The sequence below is a fragment of the Arachis hypogaea genome, chromosome 11 (genome assembly GCF_003086295.3).
Source record: "Arachis hypogaea cultivar Tifrunner chromosome 11, arahy.Tifrunner.gnm2.J5K5, whole genome shotgun sequence".
NCBI lineage: Eukaryota > Viridiplantae > Streptophyta > Magnoliopsida > Fabales > Fabaceae > Arachis > Arachis hypogaea.
Window position 1 is genome coordinate 87779155 of NC_092046.1, and position 21845 is coordinate 87800999.

The window sequence follows — 21845 nt, forward strand, 5'->3', positions numbered from 1 at the left end:
GAAAAGTGTAATCACAATTTCGTGCACCAAGTTTTTGGCGCCGTTGCCGGGGATTGTTCGAGTTTGGACAACTGACGGTTCATCTTGTTGCTTAGATTAGGTAATTTTATTTTATGTTTAAGCTTTTTATTTTTATTTTTGAAAAAAAAGAAAAAAAATAAATATATTTTTAGTTTTCGAAAAATTCATAAAAAATTTTAAGAATGAATTCTAGAGCTTCTTGAGATATGTTGAAGCCTGGCTGGCTGTTAAGCCATGTCTAATCTTTTGGACTGAGGTTTCCACTTTCCATTGTAGAAAGGACATGTCTGTATTTGTTATGCTAAAGCTTGGCTGGTCATTTGGCCATGTTTAATTCTATTGGACCGAAGCTTTAGACTAACAGTGCATGAATTTTGGAATTCTTATTGAAAATTTTGAAATTCGTTCTTCTCTTTTTCCAAAATAATTTCGAAAAATACAAAAAAAAAATTTTTTTAATAAAACCAAAAAAAAATTGTGTTTCTTGTTTGAGTCTTGTGTCAAATTTAAGTTTGGTGTCAATTGCATTTTTTTAATTTTCCTTAAATTTTTGAAAATTCAACATGCATTATGTTCTTTAATCTTCAAGTTGTTCTTGATGATTTTCCTTGTTTGATCTTTAATTTTTCTTGTTTTGTGTATTTTCTTGTTTATCATATGCATTTTCGAATTATTAGTGTTCCTAGTATAAAAATTTCTAGGTTTGGTGTCTTGCATGTCTTTCTTTTCTTTAAAATTTTCAAAAATATGTTTTTGATGTTCATCATGATCTTCAAAGTGTTCTTGGTGTTCATCTTGACATTCAAAATGTTCTTACGTGCATTATTTGTTTTGATCTTAAGTTTTCATGTTTTGTGTCATTTTGTTGTTTTTCTCTTTCTTCATTAATTCAAAAAAATAAAAAAAATAATATCTTTCCCTTATTTCACTCATAAATTTTGAAATTTTGGGTTGACTTAGTCAAAAATTTTTAAAATTTAGTTGTTTCTTGTTAGTCAAGTCAAAATTTCAATTTAAAAATTTCTATCTTTTCAAATCTTTTTCAAAATAAAATCTTTTTCATTTCTCTTTCATGTTTTTCGAAAATTCTTCAAAATAAATTTTCAAAATCTTTTTCTTATTTTTTTCATATTTTCGAAATTATCGCTAATGTTTAATATTTTGATTCAAAAATTTCAAGTTTGTTACTTTCCCGTTAAGAAAGGTTCAATCTTTAAATTTTAGAATAATATCTTTTAGTTTCTTGTTAGTCAAGTCATCAACTTTAATTTTCAAAATCAAATCTTTTTAATTTCCTTTTCAAATCTTTTTCAAAATGAATTTCAATCATATCTTTTTCAAAATTTAATTTCAAAACCCTTTTCTAACTTCTTATCTTTTCAAAATTTATTTTCAGATCTTTTTCAATTAACCACTTGACTTGTTTGTTTTAATTTTTAAAAAGTTTACTATTTCTTATCTTTTTCAAAACCACCTAACTACTTCTCCACCTCTAATTTTCGAAAATCACTAACCACTTTTTTGAAATTCTTTTTAATTAAATAATTGTTTTAAATTCTAATTTTATTTTATTTCTTTTCTTAAATTTCGAATTCTAACTTAATTAATTAAATAAAAATAAAAATGTTTGTCTTCTCCCTCTTCTTAAAATTTGAATAACTCTCTCTCTCATCTCTTTCTATTTATTTTATTTATTTACTAACACTTCTCTTTTACTCATAATTCGAACCCTCTCCCTCTCTCTGTGTTCGAATTCCTCTATTTCTCTCTCTACCTCATTCTTCTATTCTTCCATTCTTCTACTCACATAAAGGAATCTCTATACTCTAACATAGAGGATTCCTCTTCTCTCTTTGTTCTTTTCTTTTTCATTTGTGTAGGAACAAGGATAAGAACATTCTTGTTGAAGCTGATCCTGAACCTGAAAGGACTCTGAAGAGGAAGCTAAGAGAAGCTAAAGTACAACACTCTGGAGAGGACCTTTCAGAAATTTTTGAAAAAGAAGTAAACATGGCAGCCGAAAACAACAACAATGGTGGAGATGCAAGGAAGATACTTGGTGACTTTACTGTACCAACTTCTGATTTCTATGGAAGAAGCATCTCAATTCCTGCAATTGGAGCAAACAACTTTGAGCTTAAGCCTCAATTAGTTTCTCTAATATAGCAGAATTACAAGTTTTATGGACTTCAATTGGAAGATCCTCATCAGTTCTTAGCTGAATTCTTGTAAATCTGTGACACTGTTAAGACCAATGGGGTTGATCCTGAGGTCTACAGACTTATGCTTTTCCCCTTTACTGTTAAAGATAGAGCTAGGATATGGTTGGACTCACAACCTAAAGAAAGCCTGAACTCTTAGGAAAAGTTGGTCAATGCTTTCTTGGCGAAATTATTTCCTCCTCAAAAGATGAGCAAGCTTAGAGTGGAAGTCTAAACCTTCAGACAGAAGGAAGGTGAATCCCTCTATGAAGCTTGGGAAAGATACAAGCAATTGATCAGAAGGTGTCCTTCTGACATGCTTTCAGAATGGAGCATCTTATGTATATTCTATGATGGTCTGTCTGAATTGTCCAAGATGTTAGTGGACCACTCTACTGGTGGATCTCTTCATCTGAAGAAAACACCTGCAGAAGCCCAGGAACTCATTGAAATGGTTGCAAATAACCAGTTCATGTATACTTCTGAAAGAAATCCTGTGAGTAATGAGATGACTCAGAAGAAAGGAGTTCTTGAGATTGATACTCTGAATGCCATATTGGCTCAGAACAAAATATTGACTCAGCAAGTCAATATGATTTCTCAGAATCTGACCGGAATGCAAGCTGAATCCGGGAGTACTAAAGAAGCCTCCTCTGAAGGAGAAGCTTATGACCCCGAGAATCCTGCAATGGAAGAGGTGAATTACATGGGAGAATCCTATGGTAACACTTACAATCCTTCATGGAGGAATCATCCTAATTTCTCATGGAATGATCAACAGAAGCCTCAACAATGCTTCAATAATAATAATGGTGGGTGAAATAAGATTGGCAATAGCAAGCCTTTTCCATCATCTTCTCAGCAGTAGAGAGAGAATTCTAAGTAGAGCATCTCTGACTTAGCAATCATAGTCTCTGATCTATCTAAGACTACCCTCAGTTTCATGACTGAAACAAGGTCCTCCATCAGAAATTTGGAGGCACAAGTGGTTCAGCTGAGTAAAAGGGTTACTGAAATCCCTCCTAGTACTCTCCTAAGTAATACAGAAGAGAATCCAAAGAGAGAGTACAAGGCCATCAATATACTCAAAGTGGCCGAACCTATAGAGGAGGAAGAGGCAGTGATTTCCAGTGAGGAAGACCTCAATGGACATCCAATGACCACTGAGGAGTTCCTTAATAAGGAACCAAAGGAATCTGAGGCTCATACAGAGACAATAGAGATTCCACTGAACTTACTGTTGCCATTCATGAGCTCTGATGAGTATTCTTCCTCTGAAGAGGATGAAGATATTGTTGAAGAGCAAGTTGTTCGGTATCTAGGAGCAATTATGAAGCTGAATGCCAAGTTATTTGGTAATGAGATTTGGGAGGATGAATGATAAACCCATATTTCATGAGTTCTTTTGTGCTTAATTAGAGTGATTTATTCAACTGTTCACCTACTTATTCACATTAATTGCATAGTTTTACTTTCCCTTCCTTATTATGTCATATAATGAAAAACATGTTTCCTAAGCTTTAAAAATTAATTATTTTAATTACCTTTATTTCCATTCGATGTCGTGATTAGTGTGTTGAGTAGTTTCAGATTTTCTAAGGCTGAACGACTTAAAGGATGAAAAAGGAAACATGCTAGAATGGAAGGAGGAAGCAAAATGGAGCTTTAAAGAAACTGGTGTTCACGCGATCGCATGGATGACGCGATCGTGTGTCAAGCACGAATCAGCAGCTGCGCGGCCGCATGACTGATGCGACCGCGCGCCTTGAGTAGAGCGCACATGACGCGGTCGCATGACTGACGCGACCGCGTGACCCACCCGGACGCATGACAGAGGCCACGCATCAGAAATTACAGAATACGCCCCCAGCGAATTCTGAAGCCCTTTTTGGCCCAGATCCAAGTACAGACAGCATAGACCAGAGGTTATAAAGTGTGGGAATGCTTCCATTCAAGGAGAGCTCACATATTTTCACCTTTCAATGATTTAGATTTAGTTGAGAGGGAGATCTTCTCTCTCTCTTTTAGGATTTAGGATTTCTTCTTGTTTTAAGAGTAACTCTGGATCTAGGTTTAATGTTCTTTCAGTTTTTACTTCTATTTATTTATTCCAACATTTGAATTGATTATTATAATTTGATCTAAGAATTCTTCCGTGTTACAGACAGTTATTTGAATTAATGATATTTGAGGTATTTTCAGTTCATGATTGTTCTCTTTGACTTAAGTTATCATTGCTTTCCATCTAAGGATATTTTTATTATTATTCCAACAATTTCACTTTTTCTTTCCTTTTAGTTCTGGTTAAGAATTTAGTAACTCAACAGTTATTAAACTCAACATAATTGAGCTGAACTTAAATAATCCCAACCTTCTCTTAGGAAATAATTAGGATTCAAAGGTCAACTTAATTAGTCCCTTGACTTTCCTTTGCTCTGGTAAAGGTTGACCAAGTGGAGTTTAGATTCAACTTTCATTATTGTTGAGAGAGATAACTATGTTAGACCTCTAATTTCTCTACCTTGCTAAAAGTTACTTTACAGTTATTATTTATCTTTAATTGCCATTTAATTCACTCGTCATTTAAATTGCTTGCTTCTCACCTTCTAAACCCCGATTACAACCCTTATAACCAATAATAAGAACATACTTCCTCGCAGTTCCTTGAGAAGACGACCCGAGGTTCGAATACTCGGTTAACAATTTTTAAAGGAGTTTGTTACTTGTGACACCCAACACGTTTGTACGAAGGGATTTTTGCCGGTTTAGAAACTATATCTACAACGCAACCGTTTCTATGAATTTCTTTACTGGTAGAAAACCCGATGTCAAAAAATGGCGCCGTTGCCGGGGAACTGCTAACGTGTGCCTTATGATTGGTTATTGTAAATATTTTTCTTTTGCTTGTTTAATTATTGTTGTTTTCCCTTTTTATCTTTATTTGCTACTATGAACTCTCACCCCTCTCACTTTGAGTTTGGTTCTAATATTGTTAAAGGAAATAGAAGTAACAGCAGGAATATGCATCAAGGTCAGACCAATCAAGGATGGATGGAACCAAGAGGATCTAATCAACCCTTTTGGCAGCAACACCCTCCGAGATATCCTAGACAAAGACCATTCTACCGTGCATACCCAGCTGAAAGACATGGTGGACAACCTTGTAACTACCAACAAGCCCCACCCAGTGCATATGAACCATCCTTTCAACATAACCTCGAACCACCACACTCACAAGCTTCTCTTCACCATTCGCCATCATATGATCCTTCCTTACCCCAATACCAATCCAATCGTTCCCAATCATCACCACTTTCCTTTGTATCATGTCCAAGTCTGACAAACCGCGAAGCAAAGGATTGCCTACAAGAAACAATGATTAAATTTCAAACAACCATTCAACAACTGGAGCAAGCGCTAATTCAATGGGTCACTAGGCGCTCACATATACAAGGATCAACCACAGCCCCATGTGGATAGCCTGATGAAGAGCGTAGCATGAAAGAAATACTAGAGACTCCAGTAGACAAGACAGAGAATGAATTCGTACTAGAACAAGTGGAAGAAGCTGTCATTGTTCAAGAAGAAGAGTTGGTTGAAGATCTAGGCGATGCTGAACTTCCTTGGGAATCCAGAATTGAGGAAAACTCCGTCCAAGATGCCACAGTTTATGCTAAGGAGGATACCATACAATCTCCAGGGGAAGTCGGTTACGAAGAATCAGACGGAATAATCCAAGAAGCAAATTTCCTTGATGATGATAGTCACAAGTCTAGTGCTCCTAGTGATGAACTTGCATCCGCAAGTGAATTCTCTGAGATCGAAGAATCTTCCCCAAGTGAATATGAAGATGATGCGGAGGTAGATTTCTCTCAACCTCCAATCTATGACTCGAGTGATGAGGAAGACATAGAAGACTTTGACCAGGATACAGATACAATTGAAGATCTGTGCAAGGAAGTGGAAGAATTCACAGAAGAGCACAAGGAAACGGAACTTGCAGAACCACCAAAAACACCTATCCCAAGGCCGTTACCACCCAATACAAGCTTCAAGTGGGTACAATCCTTAACTTATAATTTTACTTATTCACTTGAATATGGTTTGCTTGAAACAGATGGCCAACTTAGAGCTCTCTGCGGCTTTAAGAGTAAGAGGGAAATGGCTCGTATTCAGAGCTGGTGCACCCGGTTCAATAAAGTTCCACGCTTCACCTCGAAGTACACGGATTGGTATCGTGCCCAATTGCATGGATCACGGAGGACGTTTGGTCACCACGGTGAGATTCTACTTTTTAACCCGCCCGAATGGAAACTTACAAATCAAAACGGAGGCAGATCAAAAAACACAGCTTGGGATCATGGATTATGTTCTGACATTCGTCATCCTGGGAGGCTGGATATCTATTTAAAGCTGCGCAGGAGCTTTACATGCCTAGTTTGGGACCCCTGGATATCTGTTTTAACCTTCTTTCCCCCCTCTCATGCGATCGCGCACTCCACGCGATCATGTCACTCCCATTCTCGTCCCAGCCACGCGATCGCGTGCCCCACGCGGCTGCGTGGATTCGAAAATATAACCCCCCAGCCCGCGAACCCTACCAGTCGCGCAGCCCTCCCCTTTCACCCCCAACCCTCTTCTCCTTCTCTCTTCTTCTCCTTCCCCCCCACCGCCGGCACCCCAGCCGCCACACCACCACCCCAACGCCGCCGCCACCCCGTACGCCGCGCCCTAACCCCTTCCCCTCCCTTCTCCTTCCTTCCTCCTCTCCCCTCCCCTCTCCGCCACTGCCTCCGCGACCACCGCCCCCCACCGCCGGCACCCCAGCCGCACACCCCTCCGCCACCCACCCGCAAGCCCCCCCTCCCTTCCTCTATCACCAACCCAAATCCTGGCCGCCACTGCCCCCTCCGCTGCCACCACCGCGTCGCCGTGCACCACCACCGCGCCGGACGCCGCCGCAGCCACCTTCTTCCTTGTTCCACCCCTTCCGCTTACCAGGTTCCGCAACACGCAACCATTTTTTTCTTATCTGTTCGTCACTTTTCTGTATTTTTTATTCCGTTTATGTTCATAATTAGGATAGTTAGACTTGCATGTTGTAGTGGATTTTTAGGTTGTTAGGTAGCTTAGGCTGTAGTTAGTGGATCTAGGTCTGTTTACTTGCATTGTTCTTACTTCTGTTTTATCCTATGTGCAAATCTGTTGCTGCTATAATCATGATTCATATGCTGCTTTCTTGTATGTTGCTGCTGTTTACATTGAGTTTTTATGTTTATTTTATATCTATGTACATGCAGCTTGATTTTTTTTATTCACATGAACTGATTAAATTGCTGTTTATTTTCCGGGACAATCCAATTTTAGCAGGAATGCTGCCCAAATTTTTTTAATTTTGTTTTTATTCACGTTTTAGTTTGGCATTCCTAAATTCTGTTTTGCTCTGCTTTACCCAAACCACTACATGAATGCTAGGGCAGACCTTCTTATTTTTTTGATTTCCTGGTTTATAAACTGCTTGTTCAATTGTGAGTACTTCCATGCTTACCTGTGAATCCTTGTTATATGGAATTTTTCTATGCCAGTTACCTTCCTAACTCACTAATTTTAATTTACTAATTTCTTTTTCAAATCCTAACCATACTAACCCTTTTAATCTCTTTTCTGATTATTTTCACTTTCCTATAATTTTCTCACTATGGCATATTGATTTTTCTTTCCATTTAACATTCATTCACTCACTTTCTATTACTCATTTTCCTTATTTTATTTCTCTCTTAGCGCTTTGAGTTTCCTTTATTTAAATTGCCTATTTGCTTTCCTGTTTTATCCATTTCCTGGTTTTCTGTTTTTCAGGATGTCTGCCTCACAAAGGAAAGGTAAAGGCAAGGCCACTGGCAAGCACAAGAGAGGAGATTCCTCCCAGTCCATCATTGCTCTAATGCACGATTCATCATGGCGGGAGAAGAACTTCACACCGCAGGAGAAAGCTAACCAGCTGCTTCCTGAAAATGATCCTATAAAATTTGCAAACCGATACTGTGAAATGAAGTACCCAGCTTTTGCAAACTCCAGAAATCTATACCTGGAACGTACCTTGAAGATTCCAGAAGCCCTCCATAAGTACACTACTGAGCGAATCAAGCAAAGGGGCTGGTTCTTTCTGGAGAGACCACTGACAGAGGTCAATGCATCTTGGGTCAGGGAATTCTATTGCAACTACTACCTTACTACCCTTGATGCAGTGAACCTGAGGGGAAAGCAAATTCTGGTCACAGAGGAAGCCATAGAGACCATTCTCCAGCTCCCAGCCAAGTCCGATCAGCCAGATGGTTTTGCACAGGCTGAGGAGGACATGGGCCAGATGCAGTTTGACTGGGATGCTGTGAAGGCAAGAATAGCTCTCGACCCTGCTGTTCCTTGGGAGATGGGTCAGAACACCACTATGCCTAGAGGGATCAAGAGAGTGTACTTGAACGATGAGGCTCAGCTTTGGCAACAGATCTTGAGTAACTTTGTGATGCCGAGTACTCACGAGACGGAGATCCCGACTACCATGATCACCCTCCTTTGGTGTGTGCTGGAGGGTAAGGACATTTATCTGCCTCGTTTTATCCGGCATTATATGGCCAGGGCCCACGTCCAAGGCACCCTCCCCTTTCCTTACCTGGTTACCCGGCTAGGCCGTCAGGCTGATGTGCCTTGGGAAGATGCCGATGAGAGACCACCCGCAGCGGACTGCAGGAAGATCATCCCGCACAGCAGGAACTTCCTTGCTTTGGGCTACAGACCACCACCTGTCACTGCTACTGATGAGACAACCCCTCCGTCTGCTGGACCCTCTTCATCCACAGCTGCCCCAGCTGCCCCTGCTGCCACCACTGCACCTCCACCCGCCTCTGAGCCAGTCTATCGCCTCGTGCACCGTCTATTCCGCCAGCTTGATCAGATGGAGCGCCGTAACAGGCACCGGTATGAGAGATTAGAGCACCGCAGCAGGCGACGCTATTCCCATCTGAATCTAATGATCAGACAGGGCGCCGACATCCCCTCAGAGCCCGACACCCCTTCAGAGCCATCAGAGGATGAGCACGAGGAGGAGGATGAGCACGAGAAGGAGCCTCATTCCCAGGCGGAGACTCATTAGCAGGCTGCCCCGCATCAGGAGGTTATGCCCAAGATAGAGGCTGCAGATCCGGAGATCCCGCTCCAGTCTGTCCCACCTCCACAGCAGCCAGACCCCCAGCCCACCACCGCCACAGAGACCCCAGCTGCCATCCCTACCAGTGATGACACTCCTTCACACCAGGCTTGATTGAGCATCGAGGACGATGTTTCATTTTAAGTGTGGGGAGGTCGCCATCTCTGGCGTTTATTTTGTTGAACCACTACATACTTTTTCTTTTATTTTGGACATTTTTCTGTATTTTTCTTTTATTGTTATTTTCTGAGTACTTATACATTGCTACTTGTGTATTTTACTCTATTTTCTGCATTTTACATCTTTAGTTCATATCTTAGTTATTTAGTTCATTTTAGTTATTTAGTTTAGTTTGCAATTCTGATTTATTAGTGGATTAATTAGTATAGTTTACCCTTTTTAGCATAAGATAGTATAGTTTAAATAGAAAAATATAAAAAGGAGGTAAACTAGGAACTTTAACAGAATCAAAATAACCCACACCTTGTATATATAGCATTACATGTTAGTTGACAACGTTTCATCAAGGAGGAACATTAAAACTTTAAAAGCTACCCTAAATAATTTTTTCAAGAGAATAATGGGAATTTTTAACTAAACCTGCATACAATATATGAATGATATATGATGCTTGAGTTAGAGAACACACAGCCTGTGAGTCTTGAGCTTAAATTGTATGGTTGCATTCAAACCATAATTTCATTTCTATGTGTCACATTTCTTTTTATTCTGAAGTTCTTTACTTTGCTTTAATCTATATGTCTAATTATAGAATATAGAATAAGATACATACCAAGAGAATGATTGAGGCCATCATTTGATTTTAGCTCACTTACCCCAAATTAGCCTACCTTTTACATCACCCTTGTTAGCCCCCTTGAGCCTTTTAAAACCCCTTTATTCTATTTAGCCAAATTACTAGCCTTAAGCAGAAAAACAAAATAAAATCCCAAGTGAATCCTTGGTTAGCTTAAGATAGACAAATTATGAATAGAGTAAAATGTGGGAAGCCTTTTGGGAACATGGGTAATAGAAACAAAAAGGTAGAAAAGTAAAAGGGAATAAAATAAAATTTGGGAAGCATGCTCATGAGAAAATCTAAATGATTCAATTATCATGTGCATTAAAAAAAAAAAGGGAATAAAAACAAAGAAATTCCCCAATGAAAACAATGCACATGGAATAAAAATAAAAAGTAAAACATGAGCATGTAACAATAAGTGGGAAATCATGGGAAATTAGGTAAAGAAATTTTATTTTGCTAGATATGTATGTTAGGTGAGATCTTAGTCTAATTAAGGATTCACTTATTAGCTCACTTAACCCTATACATAAATCCTTACCCTTACCTTGGCCCCATTACAACCTTAATTAAGACCTCATGACTTTTTGGTATGACTATGTTCTATAATTGTTGATTGGTTAGATGAGAAACAAAGCTGTAGAAACTAAGAATAAAAAGAAAAATAGAGTGAATAAACCCAATAAACACTGAGTGACTAGAGAGTAAACACAAAATCCAGTGAGGGTTCAATAACTCATCAACATATATCTGTGCTTAAAATTTACCAATTGTTTTGCAAGTTTGTACAATGCTTTCTTTCCCATCTCAATTGCTAAAGTACTTTATTATTTAAGGGTTGGCTATATATATACACACAACTCCTTGAGAATGTGAATTAACTTAGCTACATGTAAGCTTTATATATGAGTGGATGAATTAGAATTGCATGACTCATTAGGTAGATGCATTTAGCATAGGTTGCATTTCATAACATTCCATCACTTTAACCTTAATTATTTACCTTGGATTTAGCATGAGGACATGCTAGTGTTTAAGTGTGGGGAGGTTGATAAACCCATATTTCATGAGTTCTTTTGTGCTTAATTAGAGTGATTTATTCAACTCTTCACCTACTTATTCACATTAATTGCATAGTTTTACTTTCCCTTCCTTATTATGTCATATAATGAAAAACATGTTTCCTAAGCTTTAAAAATTAATTATTTTAATTACCTTTATTTCCATTCGATGCCGTGATTAGTGTGTTGAGTAGTTTCAGATTTTCTAAGGCTGAACGACTTAAAGGATGAAAAAGGAAACATGCTAGAATGGAAGGAGGAAGCAAAACGGAGCTTTAAAGAAACTGGTGTTCACGCGATCGCATGGATGACGCGATCGCGTGTCAAGCACGAATTAGCAGCGACGCGGCCGCATGACTGACGCGACCGCGCGCCTTAAGTAGAGCGCACATGACGCGGTCGCATGACTGACGCGACCGCGTGGAAAGGAAAAGCTCCAAATGACGCGACCGCGTGACCCACGCGGACGCGTGACAGAGGCCACGCATCAGAAATTACAGAATACGCCCCCAGCAAATTCTGAAGCCCTTTTTGGCCCAGATCCAAGTACAGACAGCATAGACCAGAGGTTATAAAGTGTGGGAATGCTTCCATTCAAGGAGAGCTCGCATATTTTCACCTTTCAATGATTTAGATTTAGTTGAGAGGGAGATCTTCTCTCTCTCTTTTAGGATTTAGGATTTCTTCTTGTTTTAAGAGTAACTCTGGATCCAGGTTTAATGTTCTTTCAGTTTTTACTTCTATTTATTTATTCCAACATTTGAATTGATTATTATAATTTGATCTAAGAATTCTTCCGTGTTACAGACAGTTATTTGAATTAATGATATTTGAGGTATTTTCAGTTCATGATTGTTCTCTTTGACTTAAGTTATCATTGATTTCCATCTAAGGATATTTTTATTATTATTCCAGCAATTTTACTTTTTCTTTCCTTTTAGTTCTGGTTAAGAATTTAGTAACTCAACAGTTTTTAAACTCAACATAATTGATAATCGTTATCTTGCTAATTGAGCTGAACTTAAATAATCCCAACCTTCTCTTAGGAAATAATTAAGATTCAAAGGTCAACTTAATTAGTCCCTTGACTTTCCTTTGCTCTGGTAAAGGTTGACCAAGTGGAGTTTAGATTCAACTTTCATTATTGTTGAGAGAGATAACTTTGTCGAACCTCTAATTTCTCTACCTTGCTAAAAGTTGATTTACAGTTATTATTATCTTTAATTGCCATTTAATTCACTCGTCATTTAAATTGCTTGCTTCTCACCTTCTAAACCCCGATTACAACCCTTATAACCAATAATAAGAACATACTTCCTCGCAGTTCCTTGAGAAGACGACCCGAGGTTTGAATACGCGCTTAAAAATTTTTAAAGGAGTTTGTTACTTGTGACACCCAACACGTTTGTACGAAGGGATTTTTACCGGTTTAGAAACTAAATCTACAACGCAACCGTTTCTATGAATTTCTTTACTGGTAGAAAACCCGACGTCAATGAACCTCCATTGCTCATCAATGAACTGAATGCCTTGGTTCAACTAAAATTACCTCAGAAGAAATTGGATCCCGGAAAGTTCTTAATACCCTGTACCATAGGCACCATGACCTTTAAGAAGGTTCTGTGTGTCATGGGGTCAGGTATAAACCTCATGCCACTCTCTGTAATGGAAAAACTAGAGATCTTTGAGGTACAAGCTGCAAGAATCTCACTAGAGATGGCAGACAGATCAATGAAACATGCTTATGGACTTGTAGAGGATGTCTTAGTGAAGGTTGAAGGCCTGTACATCCCTGCTGACTTCATAATCCTAGACACTGGGAAGGAAGAGGATGAATCCATTATCCTTGGAAGACCTTTCCTAGCCATAGCGAGAGTTGTGATTGATGTGGACAGAGGAGAGTTAGTCCTTCAATTGAATGAGGACTACCTTGTGTTTAAGGCTCAAGGATCTTCTTCTGTAACCATGGAGAGAAAGCATGAAAAGCTTCTCTCAATACAGAGTCAAACAGAGCCCCCACACTCAACTTCTAAGTTTGGTGTTGGAAGGCCACCATTAAGCTCTGAGTCTCTGTGAAGCTCTCTAAGAGCTCACTGTCAAGCTATTGACATTAAAGAAGTGCTTATTGGGAGGCAACCCAATGTTATTTAATTATATTTACTTTTATAGACATTTGTTTTCCATTGTCATGTTATATTTTCTTTAGGTTGATGATCATGTGAAGTCACAAAAACAGTTGCAGAATTAAAGCAAAATCCAAAATTACATCAAAAATAGCACACCCTGAAGGACAGGCTTATTGGCATTTAAACGACAGTAAGGATAGTAGAATGGGCGTTTAACACCCAGTCTGGCAGCATTCTGGGCGTTAAACGCTAGAAAAGTGTATCTGGTGTCTGGCTGACGTTAAACGCCAGAATTGGTAGACAGACTGGTGATGCCAGGGCATTTTGGCCAGTTTTACTGACCTTTTCTTTACTGTTTTTAAGGTAGTTTCATGCATTTTCTTGGAAAATAAGCTAGTTTTGGGTAGATATTCACTTACATCTTGATTCAAGCATACATTGTGCACTTTACATGATTTCATGAGAATTTTGAATGAATTATATGATAAATTGGATGATGCATGATCCCATGATTAAGAGCAAGACTTTGATGCACTTTGTTTGATTGATTTCAGGCCAAAAGAAGAAGAGAAGAAGCCACGTTAGTGGCTACGTTAGTTACACTAACGTGGGCACTAACGTGGAAGGAAGGAAAGCCCTAACGTTAGTGAGAAAAGTTAGTGGCATTAACTTTGAAGAAAGGAAATGGAGCCAACGTTAGTGACACTTAACATTATCACTAACGTTGGACCAAGCTCATAAGTGTCCACGTTAGTTGCCACGTTAATTTAGTTAACGTGACCTCTAACGTTAAGAAGTAAAGGGGAAGCCAACGTTAGTGACATTCAACTTTATCACTAACGTTGGCCAAATCACAATAAGCCACGTTAACTCCGACGTTAACCTAGTTAACGTGGAAGCTAACGTGAAGAAACAAGGTGGTCGACAACGTTAGTGACACCAAACATTGTCACTAACGTTGGAGGGAACCCACACAAGCCCCAATAAGCCACGTTAACTCCCACGTTAACCTAGTTAACGTGGAAGCTAACGTGAAGAAGGGAGGTGATCGCCAACGTTAGCGACACCCAACATTGTCACTAACGTTGGAATGAGCCCACACAAGCCACTATGAGCCACGTTAACTCCCACGTTAACTTATTTAACGTGGTAGTTAACATGGGCAAAAGTCCCACCTGGCAGCCTGACCATGCCTTCTTCAAACACGCATAACATGAGCCACAAAGCTCCAAATGAGGTTATTCCAGTGGCATTGGAAAGTAGGATTCCAAAGCTTTCCAAGAATATATGGCACTACATGGTTGACACTAAATTTGAGGGAGAAAACCTGCCCCGAAAGTGCAATGATGAACATGGTATCAACCTGTATTAAGGCCAACTGACCTCTTCACCTTCCAAGAAGTGTAACTCGAGTTGTAGAGCTCCAAATGATGAGCTTCCAAAGGCATCGGAAAGTAGACATTCAGGGCTTTCCAACAATATATAATAGTATGGGGTGGACACTAAGTTTGAGCTCCAGAAACTGGCAATAATGAAGCCCTGATCGCAAGCGTTATTGGCACTCAAGTTTTTCATTAACGCTAGCAACTATGCTGGCGACCATGTCCACTTCAAAGGAGTATACCTTGAGCTACAGAGGTCCAATTGAGGTGATTCTAGTTGCGTTAGAAAGCTGACATTCAGAGCTTTCCAACGATATATAATACTCTATAGTGGGCATGAAATTGGAGCACAAACAAGAGGCATTTTTTAAGCCCCAAAAATACCAACTGGGCAGCAAGTGCAACGTTAGCCACAATAACTTTAGCACTAACGCCACACTTGTAGCGTTAGTGTGGCTGACTTTAGCACCAACTTTAGCACCTGGACCTCAACTTGACTCACTTCTCCCTCAAGTCCACTTCAAAGCTCAAGCAAGCAAGCCCACAAGTGTCAACTAATCAAGGCCACAAGAAGCATCTAGAATAGGAATTTTCATTTAATTGTAATTTTATTTTAATTTTATTTTGTAATTTAGGAGAGCCTATATAAAGGCCTTAGTCTTTACATTGAGGGCATGCTGAGAATACTGGGGAATTAGGGGGTTGAAGAGGGGTCTTCGGACTCCCTTCCCTCACACACTTTTCCTTTTCTTTCTTTGTACTTTTCATTTATGAATTTTGAAGTTTTATTTTCAGTTTTTATCTTCATCTTTACTTTTCTGCACTTTCTTTCTTTTTTATTTTTGTAGAGCAATGATCAACTAACTCTTTACATTGGGTTAGAGAGCTCTATTGTGATTCAATGGATTAAGTGTAGTTCTTATTCTTCTTCTTCTTTCTTTCCTCTTGATTTTACTAGAGAGCTTTCGATCTTCATCCAATTGGGTAGTTATCTTGGAAAAGAAACTATTCATACTTGGATATCTTCTGAACCTTGAAAGAGGAATGAAGAGATCATGCTAGAAATGCTTTCTCATGCTGGACCAAATTGGGTGTGGATGGATATGTGACTATAATCCTCACAACACTTGATTTGGAAAATGCATGTGGTATAATCAGTGACCACACTTCATCTCTTCTCATGAGCAATTGACCAAGGAATTGGCTATTGATCAAGATTTGAGAGATTGAATTACAAGGAATTGTAATTCGATCACTTAAGATTGCCAAGGAGATCAATGAATGCATTGATTGAGGAAGATATAAGAATGAACTTGATCCGGAGGATTACAATATCTCTTGATCCCAATGTTCATTTTATTTTTAGTTCGTACATTTACTTTTCTTGCCATTTTACTTTTCTGCACTTTATTGCTTTCTTTACTTTTCTGTCAATTTACAATTCCTTGTTGCTTATCACTCTAATCTGATTCGTCTAACTAGGATAGTCAATTAACCATTGATTGCTTAATCCGTTAATCTCTGTGGGATTCAACCTCACTCTATTGTGAGTTTTACTTGACGACAAATTCGGTACACTTGCCGAAGGAAATTTGTTATGAGACAAGTTTTCCGTGCATCAAGTTTATGGCGCCGTTGCCGGGGATTAATCGTGATTAACAAACTACCAGTTGGTTGATTTACTAGATTAGACACTTTTCTTTTGTCTTTATTTTCTTTTGCTTCTTTATTTTCTTTTGCTAACTAACTGTTTGTGATATTGCCTCACTGGGAATTTTCTAATCTGTGACAATGGAGATTCCAATTTCTTTTGGTGATTATTGTTTGAGACAGAGCTTTCTGCAGGAAAGAAAGGAGCATCCATCATATTGTAGTCAATCAAATTTCATGGGAAACTCTCCACCACCACAGAATGATTCACTTTACTATGCTCATGGTGGGTGGGAGTATCAAGAACATGAAATGGGGTACTTTCCAGAGCCATAAAATAGTCCATATTTTGGTGAAATTTAATCACTACTCAAGTTGTGGCTGGGAAGATTATAATCAAAGAGATTTCACTCATTCATACCCCATTCATCAAGAGCCATCACCTCTCAATTATACAACCTCACCTCCAAGTTTTACATGCCTAAATTCTTCATCATTTGAGTATGCCTCAGCACAAAAGTCTATCCCAAATCCATACAATTCATTTCACCATCCACAAAACTCAATCCACTACCCACAAGAGTCATACCACTTTCAGAACACACAACCACAAAACAACCAATGCCATTCACAAGCGAACCCCACCCAACCATTACAATCTACCCAACCTCCTTTAGATAAACTTGCTAAGGTGGAACTCATCATTGAAGAACTCAGAAAAAGTAGAGTAGACGAGAGACTCACTAGGATAGAACTCCTCCTTGAAGAAATAATAAAAATAATCGAAGATGAGAAAATTGCAAAAAGGGACCATGAAGAAAAATTGAGGGAGAATGCACAACTCTATTCTGAAGAACAATTCATTGAAGAGCTGAGATCACAAAGAGAGACCACTTCACTCTCTCCAGAAACAGAGGAGTTCATTCAAAGGTCAAGAAAAAGGGAGGAAGTCAATCAAGGGAGTCCACACTCCAAGGAAATAGAGAGTTGCATAGAAGGTGAGTTCATTAAACCACCAATTCAAGAAGATCTTGATGAAGAAGATGCTCCAACCATCATACAATACCCAAGTCTTGAAATCAAGGTAGTGAAGGCAATCAACATGAGCACTAAAAAGAGGATGGTGACCAAGAAAAGAAGGACAATATCCATGAAGAAGAAAAGGTCAACCAAAAAGCATCCCAACCCTACCCCAACAAGCAAGTTTACTCAAGCTAACAACAAAAGAAGGCTTGCTGGGGAGAGGCACTCAAAATAAGGGGCATTAACTGGCTCCTCTTTCCTCTTGAGATCATTCCTCTTAACAAACTGGAAGAAGAGGAAGAAAGTCGTGAACAACATGTCAAGCTAATGACATTAAAAGAGCACTTGTTGGGAGGCAACCCAACCGTAGGTAACATTTCCTTGCTTTGCTTAGTTTAGTTTCAATAATTTGGCATATGATTGCATTCTAAGTTTGGTGTTGCCATGCAACAATTTGAATTTCAATCTTCACTGGGTACTTGCAACATTCTAGATTGACAGTGGCACACTATGTTTGGTGTTGCCACTTAACTTTCATGCAAAGTACCATGTCAACACCACTTATTAATGCAATCAAAATGTCTCTGTTTGTATCTCTTGTGTCTTTATTGTATCTTTAACCTTGCTTGCTGAAACACATGCATACTCACACTTCATTCTAAGACATTCATGATCCATCATGGACCCCGTCACCACTGTTTTAATTGTTGCTTGAGTATAAGCAATCATTCTATGTCTGGTGTGGGAAGGGGAAGAATAGGAGGAAAAGGGCAACAACAATGAAGATAAAATACAAGGTGGTAAAGTTCCTTTCTCCTCTTACTTATTTCCAGCACTTTAATTTGCATGATTGTCTTCTATGTTCTTTGTATGTATGTGTGCTTTCTCCTTGTGAATAAGCATGTCAATTCTGTCTTTTAAACTTTTTATTGATTAAGGTTGTGTTTTCTAGTCTGAATGTCATTACTGCATCCTTACTTTGCTTACTAGTATGCTTGTCCCCTTTAAATCAAATGAAAAGAGAATGAGTGTTTTTAAAGACCAGAGAGGAGTTCATACTATGGAGTAAGTTTCTGAGTTTGTGGTGTGGTCATAAGTTAGCTAAGTTGGTTCAACCACAAGGTGGGAAGACAACTATCTGTCCTGAATCATATGCTTTGAACACACCCCATGAGACTAGCTAAATAACAAGATCCTAATAAGAAAAAGGGAAAGAACAAAGGTTGAAGAATAAAAGAAAAAAAAGCAAGAAAAGAGGCTAGGCACCAAGGGTTTGAGTCTTGAGGGATGTGTCTGTGGTGTTCTTGTACCAAGGATCTGCTTGGATTACTAAGCTCTCAGGGGTGCTTTATCACCTGATAACTTGGGTTAACTAACCCGGGATTATCAGCTGAAAGTCCACTATCAAGAGCAATCTTTGCTACAGAACATTTAGTAGCCCAAAGAGGTGCTGGACACCAACACCTCAAGGAAATAAAATAAACAAACCATGTGCCTGTGGTGTGTATGTATGGGGGAGAGACTTGAGGAAGTAAGTCCGTAGGGATGTTTCAACACCTAGCACCTTGAACCAACTGGTTCGGGAGTGTTGGCTGAAAGCTTATTTTAAAGAGTTGCCCCCTTACAGAGCACTTAGCCTAAGAACACAAATAAGCCCTAAATTGATAAGAAACAAAAGGGGATCAATGAATAAAAGTCTCATGGGATGCAATCAAAGTGAGTGTTTTAGAACATGATAAAGGTTTGAAAGCCAGGAATGAACTTAAGTTGCTATGCATGAAACCACCATAAAACCAGGGACATGACTTCCACAAGAATGACTCATTTCTCTTGGCATTGCATTCATCATTCTTTTGTTCCAGTACTTGCTTAGGGACAAGCAAGCTTTAAGTTTGGTGTTGTGATGCCAGGGCATTTTGGCCAGTTTCACTGACCTTTTCTTTACTGTTTTTAAGGTAGTTTCATGCATTTTCTTGGAAAATAAGCTAGTTTTGGGTAGATATTCACTTACATCTTGATTCAAGCATACATTGTGCACTTTACATGATTTCATGAGAATTTTTCATGAATTATATGATAAATTGGATGATGCATGATCCCATGATTAAGAGCAAGACTTTGATGCACTTTGTTTGATTGATTTCAGGCCAAAAGAAGAAGAGAAGAAGCCATGTTAGTGGCTACGTTAGTTACACTAACGTGGGCACTAACGTGGAAGGAAGGAAAGCCCCAACGTTAGTGAGAAAAGTTAGTGGCATTAACTTTGAAGAAAGGAAATGGAGCCAACGTTAGTGACACTTAACATTATCACTAACGTTGGACCAAGCTCATAAGTGGCCACGTTAGTTTCCACGTTAACTTAGTTAACGTGACCTCTAACGTTAAGAAGTAAAGGGGAAGCCAACGTTAGTGACATTCAACTTTATCACTAACGTTGGCCAAATCACAATAAGCCACGTTAACTCCCACGTTAACCTAGTTAACGTGGAAGCTAACGTGAAGAAACAAGGTGGTCGACAACGTTAGTGACACCAAACATTGTCACTAACGTTGGAAGGAACCCACACAAGCCCCAATAAGCCACGTTAACTCCCACGTTAACCTAGTTAACGTGGAAGCTAACGTGAAGAAGGGAGGTGATCGCCAACGTTAGTGACACCCAACATTGTCACTAACGTTGGAATGAGCCCACACAAGCCACTATGAGCCACGTTAACTCCCACGTTAACTTAGTTAATGTGGTAGTTAACGTGGGCAAAAGTCCCACCTAGCAGCCTGACCATGCCTTCTTCAAACACGCATAACTTGAGCCACAATGCTCCAAATGAGATGATTCCAGTGGCATTGGAAAGTAGGATTCCAGAGCTTTCCAAGCATATATGGCACTACATGGTTGACACTAAATTTGAGGGAGAAAACCTGCCCCGAAAGTGCAATGATGAACATGGTATCAACCTGTATTGAGGCCAACTGACCTCTTTACCTTCCAAGAAGTGTAACTCGAGTTGTAGAGCTCCAAATGATACGCTTCCAAAGATATTGGAAAGTAGACATCCAGGGATTTCCAACAATATATAATAGTATGGGGTGGATACTAATTTTGAGCTCCAGAAACTTGCAATAATGAAGCCCTGATCGCTAGCGTTATTGGCACTCAAGTTTTTCATTAACGCTAGCAACTATGCCAGTGACCATGTCCACTTCAAAGGAGCATACCTTGAGCTACAGAAGTCCAATTGAGGTGATTCTAGTTGCGTTAGAAAGCTGAAATTCAGAGCTTTTCAACGATATATAATACTCTAGAGTGGGCATGAAATTGGAGCACAAACAAGAGGCATCTTTTAAGCCCTAAAAACACCAACGGGGCAGCAAGTGCAACGTTAGCCACAATAACTTTAGCACTAACGCCACACTTGTAGTGTTAGTGTGGCTAACTTTAGCACCAACTTTAGCACCTGGACCTCAACTTAACTCACTTCTCTCTCAAGTCCACTTCAAAGCTCCAGCAAGCAAGCCCACAAGTGTCAACCAATCAAGGCAACAAGAAGCATCTAGAATAGGAATTTTCATTTAATTGTAATTTGCTTTTAATTTCATTTTGTAATTTAGGAGAGCCTATATAAAGGCCTTAGTCTTTACATTGAGGGCATGCTGAGAATACTGGGGAATTAGGGGATTGAAGAGGGGTCTTCGGACTCCCTTCCCTCACACACTTTTCCTTTTCTTTCTTTGTACTTTTCATTTATGAATTTTGAAGTTTTATTTTCAGTTTTTATCTTCATCTTTACTTTTCTGCACTTTCTTTCTTTTTTATTTTTGTAGAGCAATGATCAACTAACTCTTTACATTGGGTTAGAGAGCTCTATTGTGATTCAATGGATTAAGTGTAGTTCTTATTCTTCTTCTTCTTTCTTTCCTCTTGATTTTACTAGAGAGCTTTCGATCTTCATCCAATTGGGTAGTTATCTTGGAAAAGAAACTATTCATACTTGGATATCTTCTGAACCTTGAAAGAGGAATGAAGAGATCATGCTAGAAATGCTTTCTCATGCTGGACCAAATTGGGTGTGGATGGATATGTGACTATAATCCTCACAACACTTGATTTGGAAAATGCATGTGGTATAATCAGTGACCACACTTCATCTCTTCTCATGAGCAATTGACCAAGGAATTGGCTATTGATCAAGATTTGAGAGATTGAATTACAAGGAATTGTAATTCGATCACTTAAGATTGCCAAGGAGATCAATGAATGCATTGATTGAGGAAGAGATGAGAATGAACTTGATCCGGAGGATTACAATATCTCTTGATCCCAATGTTCATTTTATTTTTAGTTCGTACATTTACTTTTCTTTCCATTTTACTTTTCTGC

General features: G+C 38.9%; 1 non-coding gene across 1 annotated transcript; it reads right to left on the reverse strand.

Annotated features, from left to right (window-relative positions):
* Positions 1 to 2436: 2436 nt before the first annotated feature.
* On the reverse strand, positions 2437 to 2544 carry LOC112724204 (small nucleolar RNA R71). The gene has a single exon (XR_003163379.1). It is a non-coding gene; the product is annotated as a small nucleolar RNA R71 (small nucleolar RNA).
* Between the last annotated feature and the right edge of the window lie 19301 nt (positions 2545 to 21845).